We start from the raw sequence: 20,000 nt of genomic DNA, 5'->3' as shown, positions 1-20,000 counted from the left end.
TTTGCTCTGGATTGTTAGACTAGCACGAGCTGTCAGCCACTTGCTCCAGTCATTGTCGCAACGCCAAATGCAGTTTTATGAATTTAAGGCTGTCGCGACAATCCAGAGAGAAAGGCGAAGAAACGCTTGGTGGGGATCTCCGAGGACGTTGACCTCCTGCATCCTAGACCAACATGTCGTACATCTTTCTCTTTATTGTAAGAATTTGGCTATTCAGTTACAGATTCTACATCGTGGCTACATTACCCTTCAACCCACTTTAACCCTTTCACTAAAAACTTATTTGCTTTTATGTAAATTCTATTTTGTACTTCAAGGTTCTTCTGACGGCTTCACCAGTCAGGTCCAATCGGGTTCTGACAGACACGTTGAGCTCTAATTGAAACATTCGCACACAAATCGCTTGGTAAGAGAAATGACATGAAAACATTCATAAAAAGGGTTTAGGAGCAAAGTAAAAAAAGAACAGACAGAGAAAGAGGGATTAAAGACAAAAGTCACGTGAAAAGAAAGCGTTGGATTGCAATGATTAAGACGGCGGTTTGGCTCTCAGTGACGTCAAACATCCCTGACAGACAAAAGCTCTCTGTCTCACTTTCAGGTCACAGTAACAATGCTCCACTAACACAATGAGCCCTCACACGCAGAGCTGTGACAGACCTCATGATGCCTCCACAAATAAGAGCACTCACGCTCAAGTGACTCAGTGAACTTTACCACACACTTCCCATAATGGGCTCGGAAATGTTAAAAACACACCGACAGGAGAAATGACTGCTGCACACCAACGTTAGCATTTAGAGTGAGTTCTACATTGTCGACTCATAGGTCACGTCACTCATTCACCTGTTCCTCCAATCAAGGCCCTCCCTCCCTGCGTCCCATTCGTTCATTACTTTCTCCAGTCTGCTGAACTGACGCATTCTCACCGCCCCTCCTCCTCCCCTCCACCACCAGTTTGGCCCCTATCCGGCGTTCCGGGGGAGGGGCCCCCCCCCCCCGCCCCCCCCCCAGGTCTACGGCACTGAATAGGGCCCCACACCAGAGAGACTCCTTCCTTTCATTCACACTTTTTCCAGTCGATAATTTCAAGCGCATCCAAGTCAAAGTCCGCTTAAACTCTCCAGGGTATCCCAAGTACCAGGTCCCTCCTCTGAGTAAAGCATACTGTATGTGTTAATAGAAGCACAGGACATAGATCACAGACCGGCAGATCAAACAAGCTCAACACACTCACCCAGCAGTGGAACCTAGTCAACATAAATTACACAAGAATACCTCCAAAGCATCAACATGGTCCATTCATAGGCTGGAAATAAGGAAGCTTTGGAATCAGGCCTTAAAGCTGTGTGAGTGATCACAGCCTGAGACTTGATAAGGGATTCATATCAAAGACACACTTATCGGTTCATTGGTTAGGATTGTAAGATCATCGCCATATTTACATTAAGATTTACGTTTTTATATTTTATACAATTTTCTAGAATCAGGATTTTTATTCATCAAGAATTTCTTTCCACAAAGCAAAACTGAAGATGTTGAGGACCAACAGGAAGACAGAGAGAGAGGGGGGGTGCTTGTCTTGCTGCTGTCTTCCAGCTCTGGACTTTGCTCAGTCTATATTTAGCAGCCGTTGATGGCTACAAGCACGCACACACACACCTTCACCCACGCATTCACCGACTTCTGGGCAGCAGCTTACAGCAGAGCCATGGTCAAAAAGAGCATGGTCAGCTGGATCTATGGACACACACACACACAAACACACACACTCACACACACACACACACACACACACACACACACACACACACACACACTCAGCAGCTTGTTGACAGTGGGGTCTGAAGTGGATTGTGCTCATTAGGTGGTGTTGCAGATTGGTTTCTATTTATAGCAGCAGCAGCAGCAGCAGCAGCAGCAGCATGGGTGTGTTTGAAGTAGCACAGGCCTCCAGTGGGCCGCGCTAACGAGATGCATCCATCGCTCGCCGCTCGCCGCGCTGGCACTGCCGCAGCGGGAGACTGACTGACGCTGCAGCAAGATGATCGGCTTGTAGCAGGAAACTGAGGCAGATGTTTTTCCTTCTTTTACTAACGAAGGTTTCAAATTCATTATTCATCACCGAGCTTGATGTTTTACAGTCATGCAGGTTCACCACACGTCCCGACACTGGACGAGTTGGAGACGCAGGCCAGAGCTTCCGGCTTCACCACATCGAGTTCCTCCGTGGTCATGGACCGCAGCTCCGTGAGCCTCGGTGATTTCGCCCATTTGTTTGTATTGGAAGCAAAACAAATCCTGCTCCTCTGCAGGGAGGCACAAGCAAAACTGCACGCTTTGTCTATGTGAATGATCAGTCAAGAGAATGGCATGAAGGATGAGAGCAAATATAAAAAGCAAGTTCAGCTGTGTGAGATTGTGAGGGAGAACTCCAGGATGAAAGTTACTGTGGAATGGAATTTCCACCAAAGAAGAACGATGTAGTGGAGACGCTGAGTCTCTGTATCATGGTGGACATTTGCTGCTCCTCTCCTCTCCTCTCCCTCCTCTCCTCTCCTCTCCTCTCCTTTGCCCTCTCCTCTCCTCTCCCCTCCACTCCTCTCCTTTACCCTCTCCTCTCCTCTCCCCTCCTCTCCTCTCCTTTACCCTCTCCTCTCCCCTCCTCTCCCCTCCTCTCCTCTCCTTTACCCTCTCCTCTCCTCTCCCCTCCTCTCCTCTCCTCTCCTTTACCCTCTGCTCTCCTCTCCTCTCCTCTCCTCCCTCTCCTTTACCCTTTCCTCTCCTCTCCTTTCCCCTTGTCTCCTTTCCTCTCCTCACCTCTCCTCTCCTCTCCTCTTCTCCCTCCCCTTTCCTCCTCTTCCCTCCTCTCCTCTCCTCTCCTCTCCTCTCCTCTCCTCTCCTCTCCTCCCCTCCTCCCCCTCCTCCCCTCCCCTCTGATGTGATTGGCTATTGTCTGAGCACGACGAGCTTCTCCCCCCTCCATGGGTTTTCCTCAGGCGGCACGCCGCTTCAAACTGCCACTAATTAGCATGATGGTGGCTCGATAGCGGCAGATCAATGGCGCTCGCCCCCGCCTCCTGGAAAAGGGAGAGGCTGTGTGAAGCTGTCTCGTCAGGAAATATGACAAAACAGAAGGGCTGTCAGCACAGGTGAGAAACGCTGCAGCGGCTGCCAGGGCAAAGAGAGTTACAGAGATAAAGAGAAGCACGGTGGAGCGCTACATGTCTGTTACTGGCAGGCCAGGAGGTCATTAGGCTTCATTTGCATTTCTACATTTTGACATTTTGAAGTGGTAATCTGCCAGATTCTCACTTTGCTTTCATTTTGCCAACATTGAGCGTCACTCCCTAAAGATCACTTGTCAGTCAAAAGGCAGAGGCGAGTACAGTCAGGTTTTTTTTTTTCTGTTTTCGTTTTCAATTATGAGAACAGACGAGAAGTCAAAGAACTGTCGAATCACACAAGTCACGGAAATAACTGCTATTTGACATGAAAACATTGTCTTTGTGTTGATATTCACAGCCATTTCTGTCAAGCAGGGCAGGGAAATGAAAGTCACGTGTCCTTCCGTGCCTCATCATACATACATACATACATACATGTGGTGCACTGGTTGAAGTCCACTCACTGCAGTGTTATTGTCAGATGGCCCATTTTTTAGTGAATTAGAGTCAGTAAGCTCACGCGTGTGTCGTCATCACCCAGCTGAGATGACCGTCTCTTGAAAAACATTCGGTGAGATTAAGAGACGACTCTCTCTATTTACAATACAAAGGGAGCTACGCTAACATAGCATTAATGTAGAGCATATCATGGGTTATAACACGCTTACTGGGAATAAAGTCTTTGTGAGGTAGGTAACCTTACAAAGATCTTAAATAAAGAGAAACCATTTAGCCAGCCTCTGACACTCATGCCAGGTTTTCCAGTATTATCCAGTATTTCAAACTGTGGTTTGAAGCATCTACATATCCATGCGTGTCCCTGAACCACTTCCTACTGCCGGACCCCTCTTGAATGATCATATTTTGGGTCCACTCAAGGTTCAACCTTTGCTTGTAACCCAGTGCGAGCCGTGACAATGAGAGTAATTACCTTGATGTTGGAAGTCCTCAGCTCGTCTGCCACTCGTCAGCGATGAAACCCTGTAACGGAAAAGCAAAAAAAAAAATGAAGTCTTCATTAACAGAAGAGGGGGCAGGTCGCTGCCTGACACAGAGCAGAGGATAATTAGACCAGAGAGTCTGTGATTGCCACATTTGTGTACATCAAAGAGACGCAAGCAGGCAAAGCAGCAGCTGGGCTGGCTTTACATGGCAGAACAAAGCCAACACAACACAACCGCATAGATATCATGGGGACGTCACGCTAAAGACAAGCCAACGTAATGTGTTTACATCATAGCCAGTGGCTAACAGGTGTAGAGAGACATTTAGAATAGATGCTGCTTTAAAAGGGGAAAGGAGAGAAAAAGCTTGTGGCTTTAAAGAATAGCATGATGATGTCATACACATCACTGAGGTGGAGAATCTACTTTCATGTGTGCTTTTTGCTTGCATTATAGCAAAGCTTCCAGCTCACAGGACCTTTTCTTTATCCTGGTAAAGACGAGCTGCGATAGATCAGTAAACACTGGATTGTAGCCAGTATTGTTTCCAACATGCAGATCCTCACCATGCAGAACAGCAGAATCCAATTCATTCTGCCCGACTGTATACGGCTTCACTTACAGTACAAGTGATAAATAATCAAGTGTATGCAAACATAGAGAGAGAGAGAAACGAGTGGACGACGCCCCCTTAACCTGTTTATTGGACTAAACACAATGTGGGTGTGTGACAGTAACGCATGCATTAACTCAAGTTGCAAAATATTCATGACTTACATTATATACAGTATATGTCAAAGTCCACTTTAGGTTAAGGTGCTTTCTCCACAGAAGAAGAAGTCATTCTGTACATGAGCACAATCATAACAAACTGCTATTTGAACTGACTAGGGTCGACCCCTATACGTCATAAAAAGTCTGTCTATACATTTTCCATTTTCTAATAGTCCATCTGCTGCAGTCAGTGAATAGCCTGTCTGCTCCCATGATAGATTTGATCAATAGGAGCTAATTGAGGAGAGTGGAATAAGAAGTTGGTTGTGGCTGTGAGTAGCAACTCTACATGTCAGTCATTAGACACAACCATCCTGTGGAAAGGCAGGAGGAGTTACTAAGCACATGGAGCCGCAGACACCTGATTCATCCCCCGATCGATTTTAGAAGGCGTCTGCGTCATTACAGCGTAACACACTTCAATTTGGCTTTTGTTGTAATTGTGCGAAACTTCAGTCAATGTGTGGAGGCAGTGTTCCATTGGAGTCCATTCAAACCTGGTAAGTGAACACCAAACATCTCCAAAAATGCTCAAGCCTACAAAGCCGCTCGCAAAATCAATTTAAATGCAAGGTTACGATTGTTTGTTCAGCATTTCAAGGAGAAGCAAAGGAAGGGAACTGCTTTCAGCTGTGACGTGAACACAGAGTAGCTGACTTGTAATGTTCTTCAGTGTAATTGCCAAGTGGCATAATGTGTTCGCATCCTTTCTGTCACCACCCTGAGAGCTCATTACCATAGGTGAGGGTTGGAATCTAAATCCACAGTCACACAGAGAGGTTTTGCCCTCAGGCTCGGGTCTCTCCTGTCATCATGGCCATCCAGCACAACACCTGCATCCCAGCACACAGCGCAACAATCTCCCTAATGAATGTGAAGCACCTCCTCCCCCGCCTTCACGTGTATTTGGGTGTTTGATCAGGATACCTACCGCAGGCTTGCCCACTGAGGTATTCCACACATGTCCAAAGAGCAAAGCATCCTATAGCAGAGCCCGGACACACACCAGAGGGATTTTATGTTCTGTCAGTCTTGAAAATGCTTCAGGATTTCCCCAGGAAGAGCTGGAAGCGGCGGCTGCGGTGAAAGAAGTCTGGACTGCTTTGCTTAGCCTGCTGCCATGGTTACCAAGGCTAAGATAAGTGGCAGGAAATAGATTGACGGGTCTAAGACGAGTCACACGCTAACAGTATTGGCAGTAGCCCCACACAGAGACAAACGCTATCAACCCAAATGCACTTAAACTTCAACTACCTAATTCCTGGACCGAACCAAATTTTCTAATTCTCATGACGAGGTCAAGGTCAAAGCCTACATTAGATCATCCTGCTTTGTAACTGCAATGTGGCTGAAGTTGCTTTCCCGCCTGGCCTTTAGTTCGGTTCTCGCTTTTCCTTTTTAGTTTTCTGATTCCCTCTGTTAAATGTAGTCATTTTTGTATTTTTGACGTATCGATAAGTAATTAAACGTGAGCACAATCAGAGTAAAGTCAAAGTAAAGTTAGAGGAATGTGTTCATCTCCTGCTACATTCATCTGTTCACCTGTAACCGTACGAAGCCCTGTGCTGCTATTCTAAAGAAATTGCGGAGAGGAAATCTCATTTTCTCAGCAGGAGAGAGTCTGACTGTGGCCATCGTCTGAGGTGTCAAGTAACTCATCGAGCGAGGTCATACGCTAAAGCATAAGCTGTTATCCACAGTCCAGCAGACATTCACACACACTCACACACCAATCCAGGTACTTCAGCGAACACACTTTGTTAAAAGAACGATCACACTTTCCAAAGACGACTGGAGACAGCAGAAAACTACAGGTTAACAACTCTTAAAGTTTGAAAAATGTCTTGGAAAGGACGACTCAGGGATTTCTGTTGGTTTGTCTATGTGTTATTAGACTGCACACGTTTTCTGTACAACCTTATTGTGCGATCCTCACTGATTCCATTTCCATTTATTTTCCTGGAGCGCAGGTGAAGGAAACACCTGACTGATCTCATGTCAGCAGTTCAGGCTCAGATAGTGAATGACTGCAGTCGGCCTCACAATCAGTTTGAGCTTCAGGAAGCCACCGGGGAAATTTAGACTCTTTATCCCGGCGTATTGTGTGAGACCTTTGCCTCGTTCAGCTCTCCTTTGTGAACTCAGTCTGAGGTCGCTGTGCTTTTCAGTTTGACAAAATAAATCCACAACAGTCAGATGAGAAGGCGCACTCCAGAGGATTCATTTGTGACACGTATGAAACAAAACTTTAGCAGCAGATGAGTTTACATTCCACCAGAGGAAAAGCACACGTCGCCTCAGACGAGCGCAACAAGGGAGCCGAGCTCAAGCCGAGAACAAACAACCACACGGTAACCTTCAACACGTTCGTCTGAGGACCTGTCAGCTAGGCTCCAGTGTTAACACCTTCTCTGTTTGATCTGCCACCACAAGTGATTCTCCGGTTCTGGATCAATCAGAAGATTGCCATGTTTGTTTGTGACCGGGTCAAGACCACTTCCTCTGAGGGGCCTTGGCTTCGTTGTTTTGATCTCCACCTGAGTGCGTTTGCTGTGTTCGGAACTTTTTTACCTTTTAAGAGGGTAAACCGCTGAACCGGAACATCACCAAGATAGTTTGTGTCCGTTTACCAGCCGATGCAGTTTGAGGCATGAGACAAAGATGAATCTTTATTGATGTTGATACTCTTTGCGACTCTAATTACATCAGTCACTGTCAGGTCACAGGTCAGGTGTCCAAGTTGACCTTTGAGGTGATTTGACAACATGGCACCTTATGTATCTCCACCAGACTGTGAAATGTGATAATAGCAACACTGTGAACATTGCTTTGATACTATCGATTAAATGCTAACAGGCGATTCATGTAGCTGGAAATGTAAAATGAGCCATAACATCAAATGTTGTCTTGTCTTGCTTTGTTGTGACTTGATGTACCAGAGCTCCGCCCCAATCCAGCTCGGGTCCAGATCCTAATCGAAGTCTGGTGAGGTATCGAGAACGATGCTAGGTTGACGTGTGATGAAAGCTTTAGTGTGTGTGTGACCTCACAAACACACATACTGTACATGCTATATAACACACAACCTACGTTATTTAATAATGTGTCCTTAATCGATTAAACTCACAACACAATGAATCATTAACAGCTCTACTACAGGCACAAAACGGGAGTGAATATTCATGAGCTCAACCGTCACTGTACTAGGATTGTAAATCTTGGGTTGCTATGAAACGGGAAATTGATTTTTATAAAAGTTTTCTGTGGAAAATGGAGCCAGCTAATCCCTCTGACTGCACTGTAAAGAAGTCACACACACACACACGCACACACACATATACACACACACAAACACCAGCAGATGTCTCCCACTGTGTCAAACTCAGAAACTGCTGAACCCCCGCTGAGCCTAACGACGGTTTGTTACATCCTTCACTGAGCTGGAAACACACACACACACACACACACACACACACACACACACACACACACACACACACACACCTCTTTCTGTATGTCTGACGGCGTTAAACAACATTTCTTTATCAGCCAGAATCTGTTTGCCCCCAGAATAACAAAAACATCGGAATAACAGAAGTGAGGATTGACCAAACTGATATCTGGTTCTATAATCGGCTCATCAAGCTGCTCCTGCTGTGTGTGTGTGTGTGTGTGTGTGAATTATCCCCTGTGTCTCATTTCATCAGGTCAAGTGCAGCCAAAGCCTTCATGAACAGTTGCCTGTACATGGCAGACGTGGGAACACACACGATTATTTGGTATAATCCAGGCAGAATGCAGTATTAATGGCTGTATAGGGAGGCAGTGGCTCAGTGGGTAGTGCTTCCGCTTGGGAACTGGAGGGTTGCCGGTTCGAGCCCCTGCCGAGGTGCCCCTGAGCAAGGCACCGAACCCTCAATTGCTCCCCCCTCTGCGAAGGGTGGTAATGTAATGTAAGTCGCTTTGGATAAAAGCGTCTGCCAAATGATCGTAATGTAATGTATACATTGTGTAATGTATACAAACACAAACAAATATATCATCACATGCTCCACCATTGCTGGAGTTGAAGGTTCAACATCAAATCCCAGTGATCATGGATAGTTAGTAAGCAACTGCATTTTACTTTAAGCACACACATAAACACACACACACACTCTGTCCAGTAAGACCGAGTATTAGTGAAAGTGAGAGTTAATAAAAAGGGACCATCTTCCTCAAATTTGTAAGGTGAGAGTTGCATAGCAACAGCAGCAAACAGCAGAACCCTCACTGCGTTTGTTTACCACTGCCAGCTAAGAAAAGCCTGGATGTGCTAGCTGCAGGGCCGGCGGCATTAGCAAAGATAATTGCAGCAAGCACTTGTGCCCCTACGACCCCACGACCATGACTCCAGCTCCAGCTGTGTGATGAATGGGACTGTGTGTGGACACACTGTGGCCTCTCATGTGCCCAGAGAGGAAGAGAGAGGTAGAGGAGCTGAGTGAGGATGAGTGTGAGTAAAGAGAGGCAAGGAGGAAGCTTTACCACAGGAACCTTCACAGGACCTCACTGCTGGGCCAAATATCTCCAGAAATGGTCCAATAAAAGAGAAACATTACAGTCAGTGACCTCGTCCAGATGCAAATGTCCCGAAAATGAGTGTCGGATTAATTTCATACAGCGCAACACACACTAGGAGTAGGACTTCACAGCCATGCATTGAATTAATGAGGTTTGCGTTTGAAGGAGAGCTTGGCTTATAGTGTGTTTATCTTCTCACTCTCTAATTAGGCCGTTAATTATTAAACCTCAAGCAGCTCGTTCAGCATCTTCACCTGATGAGCCATTCTGCCTGTAAATCATTTCAGATGACTGGAAATGAGGACGTCGACACTGCTGCCTTTACCCAACCCTCTGGATTGGTAGTTTAGGGTACAACACACACACACACACACACACACAGAGCCTGCTCATATATCTGAGCTGCCAGGAGATGATTTATGGCCCCGGCGCTGCCTGCTGTAAAATATGTAGCCAGGAAGGACCCGCATCGGCCCGGCAACCCCAACAACAATCCTGTGGAGGAGGGAGGCTCGGCGAAATGAGGAGTGAAACCTGATAAGGAGGTGCAATATTGGGGAGTACATATTTTTGATAGTCTGAAGTCATTTCAGCCCAAAACATTGCTGGACCCAGAGTGTGAAGGAGGAGCGACGTCATCAAGGAGACCATCAAGATGGAGTAACTGCCTGAGATCAGGTAAACAGGAAGAAGCTGTGTCGGGGATTGAAGTGTCTCCTTCCACCTTGTTCACCACTTTCATCTTGTCTCTGGACTACAAACTCTAAACTCTCTCTGTTTTGAAGTGTCGCCCCCCCTCCATTCTTCAGAGCCATTAATCCATCAGAGCGTTATATAATTAACAATGTTTCCCAACTTCCTGTCTAAGCCGTTGTTTCTCCTCAGTGGGATCACGGTGCACGGAGGCCGGAGGTGTGGTTGAAGTAGAGCCAGCGAGCCATTTTCCATCTGGTTCCATAGTAACACAGGGTTCCTATGTATTGTTTTGGATCGCTCCATCTTTCCCTCTGTTACATCACGTCGTGTGTGGAATCGGTGTTATGCTGTGCCTCCGCCTTACTCTCTCTCATTTGCAGACCCTGAGAGCTGCTTCAGTCCTCCGTCTGCATACAGAGGAGCGCCTGGTTCGACACTGAATACCACCAATAATGATGGAGCTGTGTTCAGCTCTCAAAGGACATAGAACTGTTCTGGTGCTGAATGATTTCAATTATCACAATAATCATAATCATAATACTATTTGCAAAGTGACTGGACTTCCAGAGGGTTAAGAGGAAGTAGAAGAGCGCTCTAGCATCAAATTTTATAATGTGAGACTTCAAAGAGTTGAACTTGAATATTTCATGAGGATGTGTGTGCAGAAAAAAGGGGGCTATTCCCTTCAAATCAGGCTCTAATCTACGGCAGCTTTCTTCTATTCCTCTCTTGGGTCCCGACCCAGAGTGTTGCTAATTCTCAGTGTTGCCATGTAATCAGGCACAATTTTACACCTGGGATACCAAATGGTAAATTAAGCGCAATTAACTTCCTGATAGGAACTAAGAGATGCTGGTCCTCTCGGTGTGTGAGGAGCAGCACTGATGACTGTTGATCAGCCGGGTTAATCCCATGACTTCCTTCCCAAATGAACTAAGTGCAGCGTTTCTGCTGCCGATCCTTTCGCCACGTACGGCGGGAAATCTCCTCCGTCCATCTCTCACCACGGTCCACTCATTTGGAGGAGGACTCCAGAGGAGTCATTACGCCGGTGATGGAGCGGCCTTTCTCCCACTCTGTCTCATTCATATTCATCAGGCCACACTGATGAAATCTGCAGGACCGGCCTCCTTAACCTTGCAAATAATGAACCAACGCACACAGTTTGTTTTGATATTGCGCTGCCTTGTTAAGGTCTCACTCTGTCTGCGCTCATTTGTCTCCTTTCACCCACACACCGACAAACAACGCAACACAACTGACCTGCTAGCAGCTCTCCACGTCTAACATCTGAACTCACAATGCATTAAATCCTGATTTGTGTGTGTGTGTGTGTGTGTGTGTGTGTGTGTGTGTGTGTGTGTGTGTATCTGTATGTGTGTGTGTATCTATATGTGTGTGTGTATCTGTGTGTGCGTGTGCGTGTGTGTGTGTGTGTGTGTGTGTATCTGTGTGTGAGCTCCGACTTCAGATTCCGCTTGTCTAATATTTGGACTTGAAGATCAGATCAGATTGGTGGAGATCACATGTTTGATATGAGTCACTGATGCAGACACGCTGATAATGAAAGAGTTGGGCGACTCATTGCTCCTCCTCCCTGCTCCTGCCTACCCACACACACACACACACACACACACACACACACACACACTAACAGTACAGTACAGTAGTACAGTATATCAGAGTTGGGTCTCTGTGTGTGAAGAAGAAGAGAAGGTACTCGACGTTCCAAGAGGAGCTTGATATTCCCACTGTGCTGTCAAACTTCAGACATGGATCCCATTTTTACCAGACGGATAAACTGAGGAATGCAGGAGGTTTTGATGCTGAGGCGCTGTCCTTTAGTGATTGTGCTGGTCGTAAGACGTTTTCGACAACTTACAATCATTCACACACACATTTCTCCAGACAGGAAAACCCACAGACGAGTCTCCGTCCTGGTCCTGGAGTCTAGAGTAACGGCTTGGATAGAAACGTGGTCAGCGACACACACGGTATCTACTGGACTTCAGAAAGCTGCTCCTCATGTTTCCCTCCTGCATCATGAGACCAAGCGCACACTACCAGCTCACTGCAGCTTCACACCACCGTCCATCGCCTGGTGTGTCCCAGCCCGGACCCAGCGAGTCCCTGACCATCCGAGACAGATCAAACCTGATCCAAACCCCTGGCCGACTTGTTCTTCAGGCGTTGGCGTCTCAACATGAACCAGCCACCGACATTTTGACAGCAAAGAGTGCGAGAGAGTAAGAGTAAGTAAGGCCAAAGTGCCGGCCGCTGTAACACCAGGGGCCAGCAGGAGTCACACAGACACACACACACACACACACACACACACACACACACACACACACACACAGACTGTGTATAGTCGCGGCATTAAAAAGAATACCCAACTTAATTCAATCCAGCTCGCTCTCATGTAGCAACAAAAGGCTTAGCTCATGTGCGCTTAAGTTAAAAAAACAAAACAACTCTCTGAAAGCAGTTAGAGTGCTCAGCAGCCAGCGTCCTGTCAGCCGGACGGAAGAGAAGACACACTTTGGCTTCAACACATCGTTTTAAATTACAATGATCTGGACAAAGTTATCAGAAGTGATCATAGATAATTGGATTGTAGTGATGTTTTCTTTCATTAGTAGCAGCAGCTCCAGTCCGGTCTCTCCCTGTGGAGGCAGGTTGGACTGCCGGGGTGAAACCCTGTCAAACTTTACTTTGCCTGAGCTTTCATAACATCAAATATGTTTCTGCAGCACAAACTTTGCTACTTAATTAGTTCCACATATCTGGTTTGCATCTAAGTCCTTCAAACGACTCATTCTGCCTGTCTTAAAATGGATTTAGTCGGTGGACCCAAACAAATAACTTCTGCATTTGAGTCTCTGCACTAAGGAGCTTAACGCCCTCATGTAAAGTAAAGCTGCCTTCATTTGTAATGACACTGCTGTTTTCTCTTAGCGTCTGAGTGGACATGTTTGCTCAAGGACACCAGGGCAGGATGTATGTGAGCGCTGCAGCACACTGCTCCGTGGACTCGGTAAATCAGGCCCGTGGAGACGTTTCTACTTTATTGTCTGAGGGTGAAAACCACAGAGTAGAGTTTTCTGGGAAGTTGCTTCATTTTTCACGGCTCCGCGTATCGATTTGGCCTCCTGACAAACTTTTTCCTGTTCCGTGTCCGTGTTTGCTTCACACAGGGTCACGGCTCACTTGTCCTTCTCTCCCTTCGTCGCCTCATCCCGTCCGTTCATTTAGTTGTCCGTCAAACGGGCTGATCGGTGCCGCCCGCCTCTGCTCTTCATTCTTAACCATAAGTATTCATCCTCAACCAGCATGATGGGCAGAATTGCCAGCGAAGTGAGACATTTATACACAAGCATCCTTTACCCGGGCAGACCTACGACCTCCATCACATCCCTCAGCCAAGCAAAGAGTGTGGCGCATTTTTGATAGGCGAGCGGTGAAGCTGTGAGACGCGTGTGTGTATATCTGAAACCTGGCTCGCTCTCTTTGTCTAAGCCGCTCACGTAACTGCAGACTGGAGGCCAAACGACACGCCGGACGTTATCAGTTTGCACCCGGCACCAATGACGACTGCTGCAGCAAGAGGACGCAGAGAAACATGGGAAACGTCAACTCAGGAAAGGAAAGGAAAGGAAAGGAGAGGAAAGGAAAGGAAAGGAAAGGAAAGGAAAGGAAAGGAAAGGAAAGGAAAGCTTGTGGTGCTAATGTTTCGATTTAACCCTGTGGGTGCATAGAAACATTTTATTGAAACGTTTTATTGAAAAATGTTATTGAAATTTTTTTTTGAAAAAATGTATTGAAACATTTAATTGAAACATTTTATTGAATTTTCCCTATTACTCATTAAATAAGGTTGCCACATTTTGTTTTATGAAATCTCAACATTTCTTCAATGGTCGTTTCTAGGAAATTGTTGATTTTAGGGAAAATTGATTCTTAATTCCATCCTGTTTCCTTTATTTCTTCTTTTTTGCTATTAATTGTGACTGTAAAGGTGTAAAAAAATATATATAAATATAAATAGATGTTCCATGTGAATGTTGAAAAGTCACAATTTTTCTTAGAACATTCGATTTGAAAAATAACCTGGAAAATGACAATTATTATAAAAAATATTAATAAAATTCACGACTGACACATGTAATCTGTCATCCATGTCTCATGCATGATCAACCTCTCCTTTGTCATTTACATGGCAACAACTTGCCCCCTTTTATTTTTTTTACAGCACAGCTTGTTCAACAGTGATTTTAATGAGACAGAAAAATTTAAAAATGACCTAAACTGTCCGCTGTGATTATCCTGATAAGGGACGACCTCAAGGTCACCTTCATTATCTCACACGTGCAGTAAGTCAGCTTTGGTTCCTGCTCGCTGTAACGGACGCCACCTCCCGCCCTCAGGGGAAATCATTACTAAAGAGAGGAGGTTGCTTTAGTTCAATGAAAGCTTTGACCAGAGGGAACAGATATTGATTAAGAAAGACCAAAACATTGACTTAATCATAATCACTAACAGCTCAAAGTAACTTGACAGTAACTGATTGCTGTGTTTATATGGCTGGTTTGCATTTACAGGCAATGCGTGTTTGTGTGTGTTTGCTTTCTTGTGCCAGTGTTCATTTGTCTGTTGTCCACCATCAACCATCTTCTCTAATCAATGCCTTTCAAGTTGGTAATCAATGTGTGGTGATGAGGTTTGGGTGCCTGTGTCTCCTCCTTATATATGTCCTTTCCCAACACCTCCCCCTACTCATGACCTCCGACCTCTCTGCCTTAAAGCAGTGTTTGATTGTAGCCAGACACTGACATCTTTCCTACAGTACATCTGGCTCCTGGGCCACCAGCACCAGGGTGTCATTCCCTCGGTCAGAGTTTGTTTTGGTTCCGTATCCTATTTTGTGCAGACATTGAGTGAGTTCTTGTTAATAAATAAGTGTTCAGCAGTTTTGTGTCTTCATCAGAAAGGAGGAGAAGGAAGAGGATGAGGAGGGGGAGGAGCAGGAGAACGCCACTGAAGCTATCGTGCCAAACTCCGTCTCACAGGAGGAGACACAGTTTAAGTTATTGAGACCAGTACTGTTCGCTCGAGTTATAGTTGGTTTGGAAATTCCCCATTCTGCATCGGGCTCTGCAACTGTCAGACCAATTTGGCCGGACTACTTTGGTTCTTTCACATGTTTCATTCAAACAACTGCAGCAGCAAATAAGGCTACAACTCTTCCAGTCAACTCATGTTAGTGAGTCCACATCCTACACAACAACACGCCCACTTTATAAGCCCACCATCTCAAAGGCCAACATGAGTGAGACACAGAGGGGACGAAATGAGACGGACAAATGAATGAGAGGGAGCGAGAGAGAGAGAGAGAGAGAGAGAGAGAGAGACAGAGACAGAGAGAGAGAGAGAGACGATGATGATGATGGTATCAATGAAGCGCAAATTTTTTGGGATCATTTGATGAAGGGCAGAAGCCGAATAAGACAGGAGTGCAAAAGCTGCCAATGAAAGAGGCTGCGAGAAAAAGAGAGAGCCGAGTGATGAAGAGAGAGAGAGAGATATGAAATGAGATGAAGACGCGTCACATCAGGGATAGTGTGTAATGAAGAGCAGAGTCGCCACACGGCTCAGAGTCTGCTGGAGTTTACACGACGCAAGCCAGAGAGAACGTGCGGTGTCGTGATGAAAACACTGACGTCTACGTTTCTGCGGCGAGGCACAAAGCTGACTCAGCCTTTGTCCCACAGGCGCTGATCAATACTGCTGCTATTCTGTTGAGGAACCATCAAAGGATGTTGAGCCCAGCAAATTCCAGGCCCGTCTTTGGCAAATGATTAAAAGATCAAAATTAATTTTAACCAAAGTTCTTTTCTTGATACCTTTACAAAATGGTGTTATAGATAAGAGACTGATCTTCTCTCACCTCCATGCCCGGCTTCTAGACACTGGCTAGCGGCAGATGCTTCAGTTTTTACGATTGCTTACTTCTCTTATCCACCTTTCCACACCCGCAGGGGCGCATTTGGATCTTAAGCTTGCTAGGTTCATTGCTAAAGGCTGCTATACCTGGATGAGAACCATAGAGAGGAGACTTGACGAGATATTGATTGGCAGTCGAATTGAAACAGCAAAACGAAAGAGGACACAAGAGGAAACAATATCCAAAATATCTAGAGGGGTTAGTTGATTGTTGCAGGTTTGTCCCCATTTGATTTGGTGTCAATAGAAATAACAATTTACTTGCTTTCCCCCCTCCCTCTCTAGTAAAGTGTGAGAACAGCTTAAGTAAGACTTTCCAAAGCTTCCCTGTGAGGAAACAGCAGCCTGATCCAAGTCCTCCCTGCATTTATTGTTTCAAAGCGTCTCAGATTAGATTTCTATCCTCATTGGACCTAAGAAATTGTTGTGACTCGTGTTGCTATTTGCTCAGGCGCGTTAAACGATCCCCCCCGATTCCTCCAGAGAGGCCGGCCGATGCAGCCGTGCATTGTTAGCAAAATAAAAACAAAGTCAGAATTGGAATGTTTGTACACCAGCGGCTCCATCTCAAGGCGATTAAACATCATCTTAGGCAGAGGGAGCAGAGGGCAAGCTCTTCTCTCCATGATCCTTAAACACACCGCCCAGATATATGGAGACGGAGGTCACGCATGAGTGGATGGATCCAGACTGGCCGAGCACTAACAAGCAGACTAAGATACGGATTGAAAGAGTTGCTAAAGCTACTTTACTATTAAAAAACTCAATACTGCAGAAAAGTAAAAGGACAACTTCTGGATAATTACCAAGCCTGAGGCCAAACAGTTTTTATTATATGAGCCGTTAGACCTGTGAGCCTTTGTGCCAGTGTGTGTGTGTGTGTGTGTGTAAAGTATTCCCTTACTCCCTTTTTACTAGGAATTGTTCCATTATGGCTCACCAGGGGGATTCCTGGGCCAAATTACAGCAAATCTGTCCATCCTGAAAATGAGATATAAAAGCCAAACGACAGCAAAAGAGTTTGCTCTTCACCCACAAGTCTGAGCAACAAAAACGACAACAATGTTATGTAAGAAGAGGTTCTGCCATCACAGTCGAGCCCTCCCTCCATCTCCTCGTCTCCGGAAATCTAAGTTGCTGTCGTTTCACACAGCACAAGCTACTTTGTGCCTCTGCGCCGTGAGACTCCAGCCCTGCCCTTATCAATACAACCAGCATCACTATTAACATCCAGAAAGATTCATTCACATTCACTCAACCTCCATCACACTGCCATGATACAATCTGTAACGTGTACTCCAGAACGGCAGAATCCTCTTGAACCACTCAAAGGCTCCATTGTTGCCATTACCAACGTCAGAACCAACAATCACCTCCACTTTTGCTGTCTGGACTACATTTGCCAGCCTTTTTAGAGACAAGCTAAAATAACAGGGAGGGCACGACACCAGGCACCGCCAACCCTCAGTAACAGAAAGGTGATGTCATGTACCTTAGCTAGGAACCACAGCTATACAGTTCAACGTGCCAATGGAGAGATCGGCTTTGCGTACTGAGAGCGTATTAGAAGTAGCATTAGCGTTTGAAAGGTACCAACAGATGTTCCTTCCTACACAGCTGGAGGAGGCATCTCATGAGAGGAGACCAAAAACAAAGTGCTGACTAATGCTGAGCAGTCCCTCGTGTACAGACGTGATTGAGCTCAGCACCTTCATATCCCACAAATCCGCCCTCAAGGTATGAAACGGTGGATTGTCTATGTTTCCCGTGAGCAGCCACTGCGGTTTGTTTGAGAGACAGATTGTTCTGGACGCATGCTTGTCCTATGCGTGTGTGTGGGGGCGGTATGCCAGCTCGCTCACACAAACACTTCTCAGATCTGTTGGCAAAAGCATGAGAAAGTCTCTGGCTCAGGCGACAGATGAGCAGCTGTCAGAGGAACTAATGACACGCCATCTTTTAGCACTGGGTCATGTCGGGTTTGGCACAGAGGGCAGTTTGAAGGATTTGAGTGCAGTTTCTTCCCAAACAAGTATTCAAATATTTAGCCACCAAAGCTGATTGATAGAGGGCCATGTTGAGTCTGAATGCTCCCTCACTCATGAACCTTTTCACCATCTCTTTTTCTCTTTGTGTAAATCGTGGCTCCACGTTCGTCTCTCGTCTCCACACCCATTTTGTTCTTTTCATTCAGGTGTTCCGCAATCGTCTCCTTCGCTTTTTTGCTGCATTTCTACCAAACGTTGCCTTGTTAGTCCTCGCCACTTCACTGTAATTGGCTGCTGTCTGTCACAACGGCACTGGAATGAGATTGCGCTGCTCTAATGGAAAGCACAGCACCGCTTTATGAATGAGCTCAAATGACCGTGGAGGAGATTTAGCATGGAGCAACGCATTTACCCTCCACATTTATGAATATGACCCAGTCTCTGCAGCTGTCAGCGTGTCCATCTTCGTCTGTCTGGCATTGGATATTCTACTGCACATCGATTACAAAGTGTTTCAAACCCAGAGGGACAAACGGACTTTCTGTGGATTAAAGCCGATCATCTGCCATTTGTTACATGTCATTGTTTCCTGCCCTGGAGGAAGAGGCGTTCTGAGAGAATATCCTCCCCCTCCAGGTTCACCAGAACTTCTACACCAAACCGTATGAGGAAGATGTCTTATGCACATTAAAAGCTCAGGGCGGCAGTGAGCTGAACAAAGTGCCCCGGCAGCTGAATTCATGAAACAATGACGGCGGTCTCTTTGTCAGAGAGTCTGGATGGGAGTTGACAGCCTGCCATAAGCACATTAAGACATCCTTTCCCTCCCTGGATTGCTGCAGTCAGCATTACTGGAGGAGGACAGCTCCGTGAAAGAGAGGCAACCTGGAGCGGTGATGTCACGTGTTGGTTCACACAGGAGGAACTCAAATCCAGAAGATTCATTCATTCATGGAGGAGACTTTGTTAACTTTGTCAGCAAATTATAGCAAAATAATATCAAAACAATTTGCGACAGGACGTTCGGCTTGATGCCAAACAGTTTCTGAAAACAATGGTTGGAATCGCTTCAAAGCTTTCTGTCCAACAAAGTGTTTATGACAGCGCCACCATCTGGCCCATCGGTGCCAAAATTGAACGGACATTGCTTCATAGCATTTCAAGTTATCCTGATAACTCAACCTCTTTGACAGAGAGGATGAGAGGCAGAGAGGAGGCGAAGGAGAGAGGAAGACGGGGATGGAGAAGATGGTCAAATGAGCAAGGGGAAGAAAAAGAAGAGGCAGGTAAAGTGGTGAGGTTGGACAGTTAAACACACACACACACACACACACACACACAAAGGTGAGGTGAAAATTCAAAATGAGAGCGGAAGAGGGGGATGAAAGCAGAAAAGAGAATGAATAAATAAACAGCAGAGTGATAGACGTGCCATGTGCCTACAGATGAAAGAACCAAAGGATACAAGTGAAGAGGAAAACAGCATCAAAAGTGAGGAAGAGCGATGGAGGCTGCCATGCAGAATGATGAGGGCAGGGCTTTGAACAGATGGGAGGAGAGGAGAGGAGAGGAGGATGTGAAGGGGAGAGACAGGACGAGAGCAAGAGGAGAAGAAATAAGAGGGGAGGGAACAAGGAGGTGGGAAAGAAAGGAGAGGGAGATGCATGAGGAGAAGTGAGGAGAGTTGGGGAAGATGACAGGCAAGGAGAGAGGGAAGAGAGAGAATTGGAATAGGACAGAGAGAGAGGGGAAGAGAGAGGGAGAGAAAGATTAAGACAGAGAGAGATGAGACAAGAGACAGAATGAGAGACAGACAAGATGAGAGGGAGCAGAGAGAAACAGACAGGAAGAGAAGAGACAGATAG

Source organism: Genypterus blacodes, unplaced genomic scaffold (assembly GCF_046128005.1).
Source record: "Genypterus blacodes isolate CSIRO-AG114 ecotype Tasmania unplaced genomic scaffold, CSIRO-AGI_Gbla_v1 ptg000121l_1, whole genome shotgun sequence".
Taxonomy (NCBI): Eukaryota; Metazoa; Chordata; class Actinopteri; order Ophidiiformes; family Ophidiidae; genus Genypterus; species Genypterus blacodes.
This window is presented reverse-complemented; position numbering follows the sequence as displayed.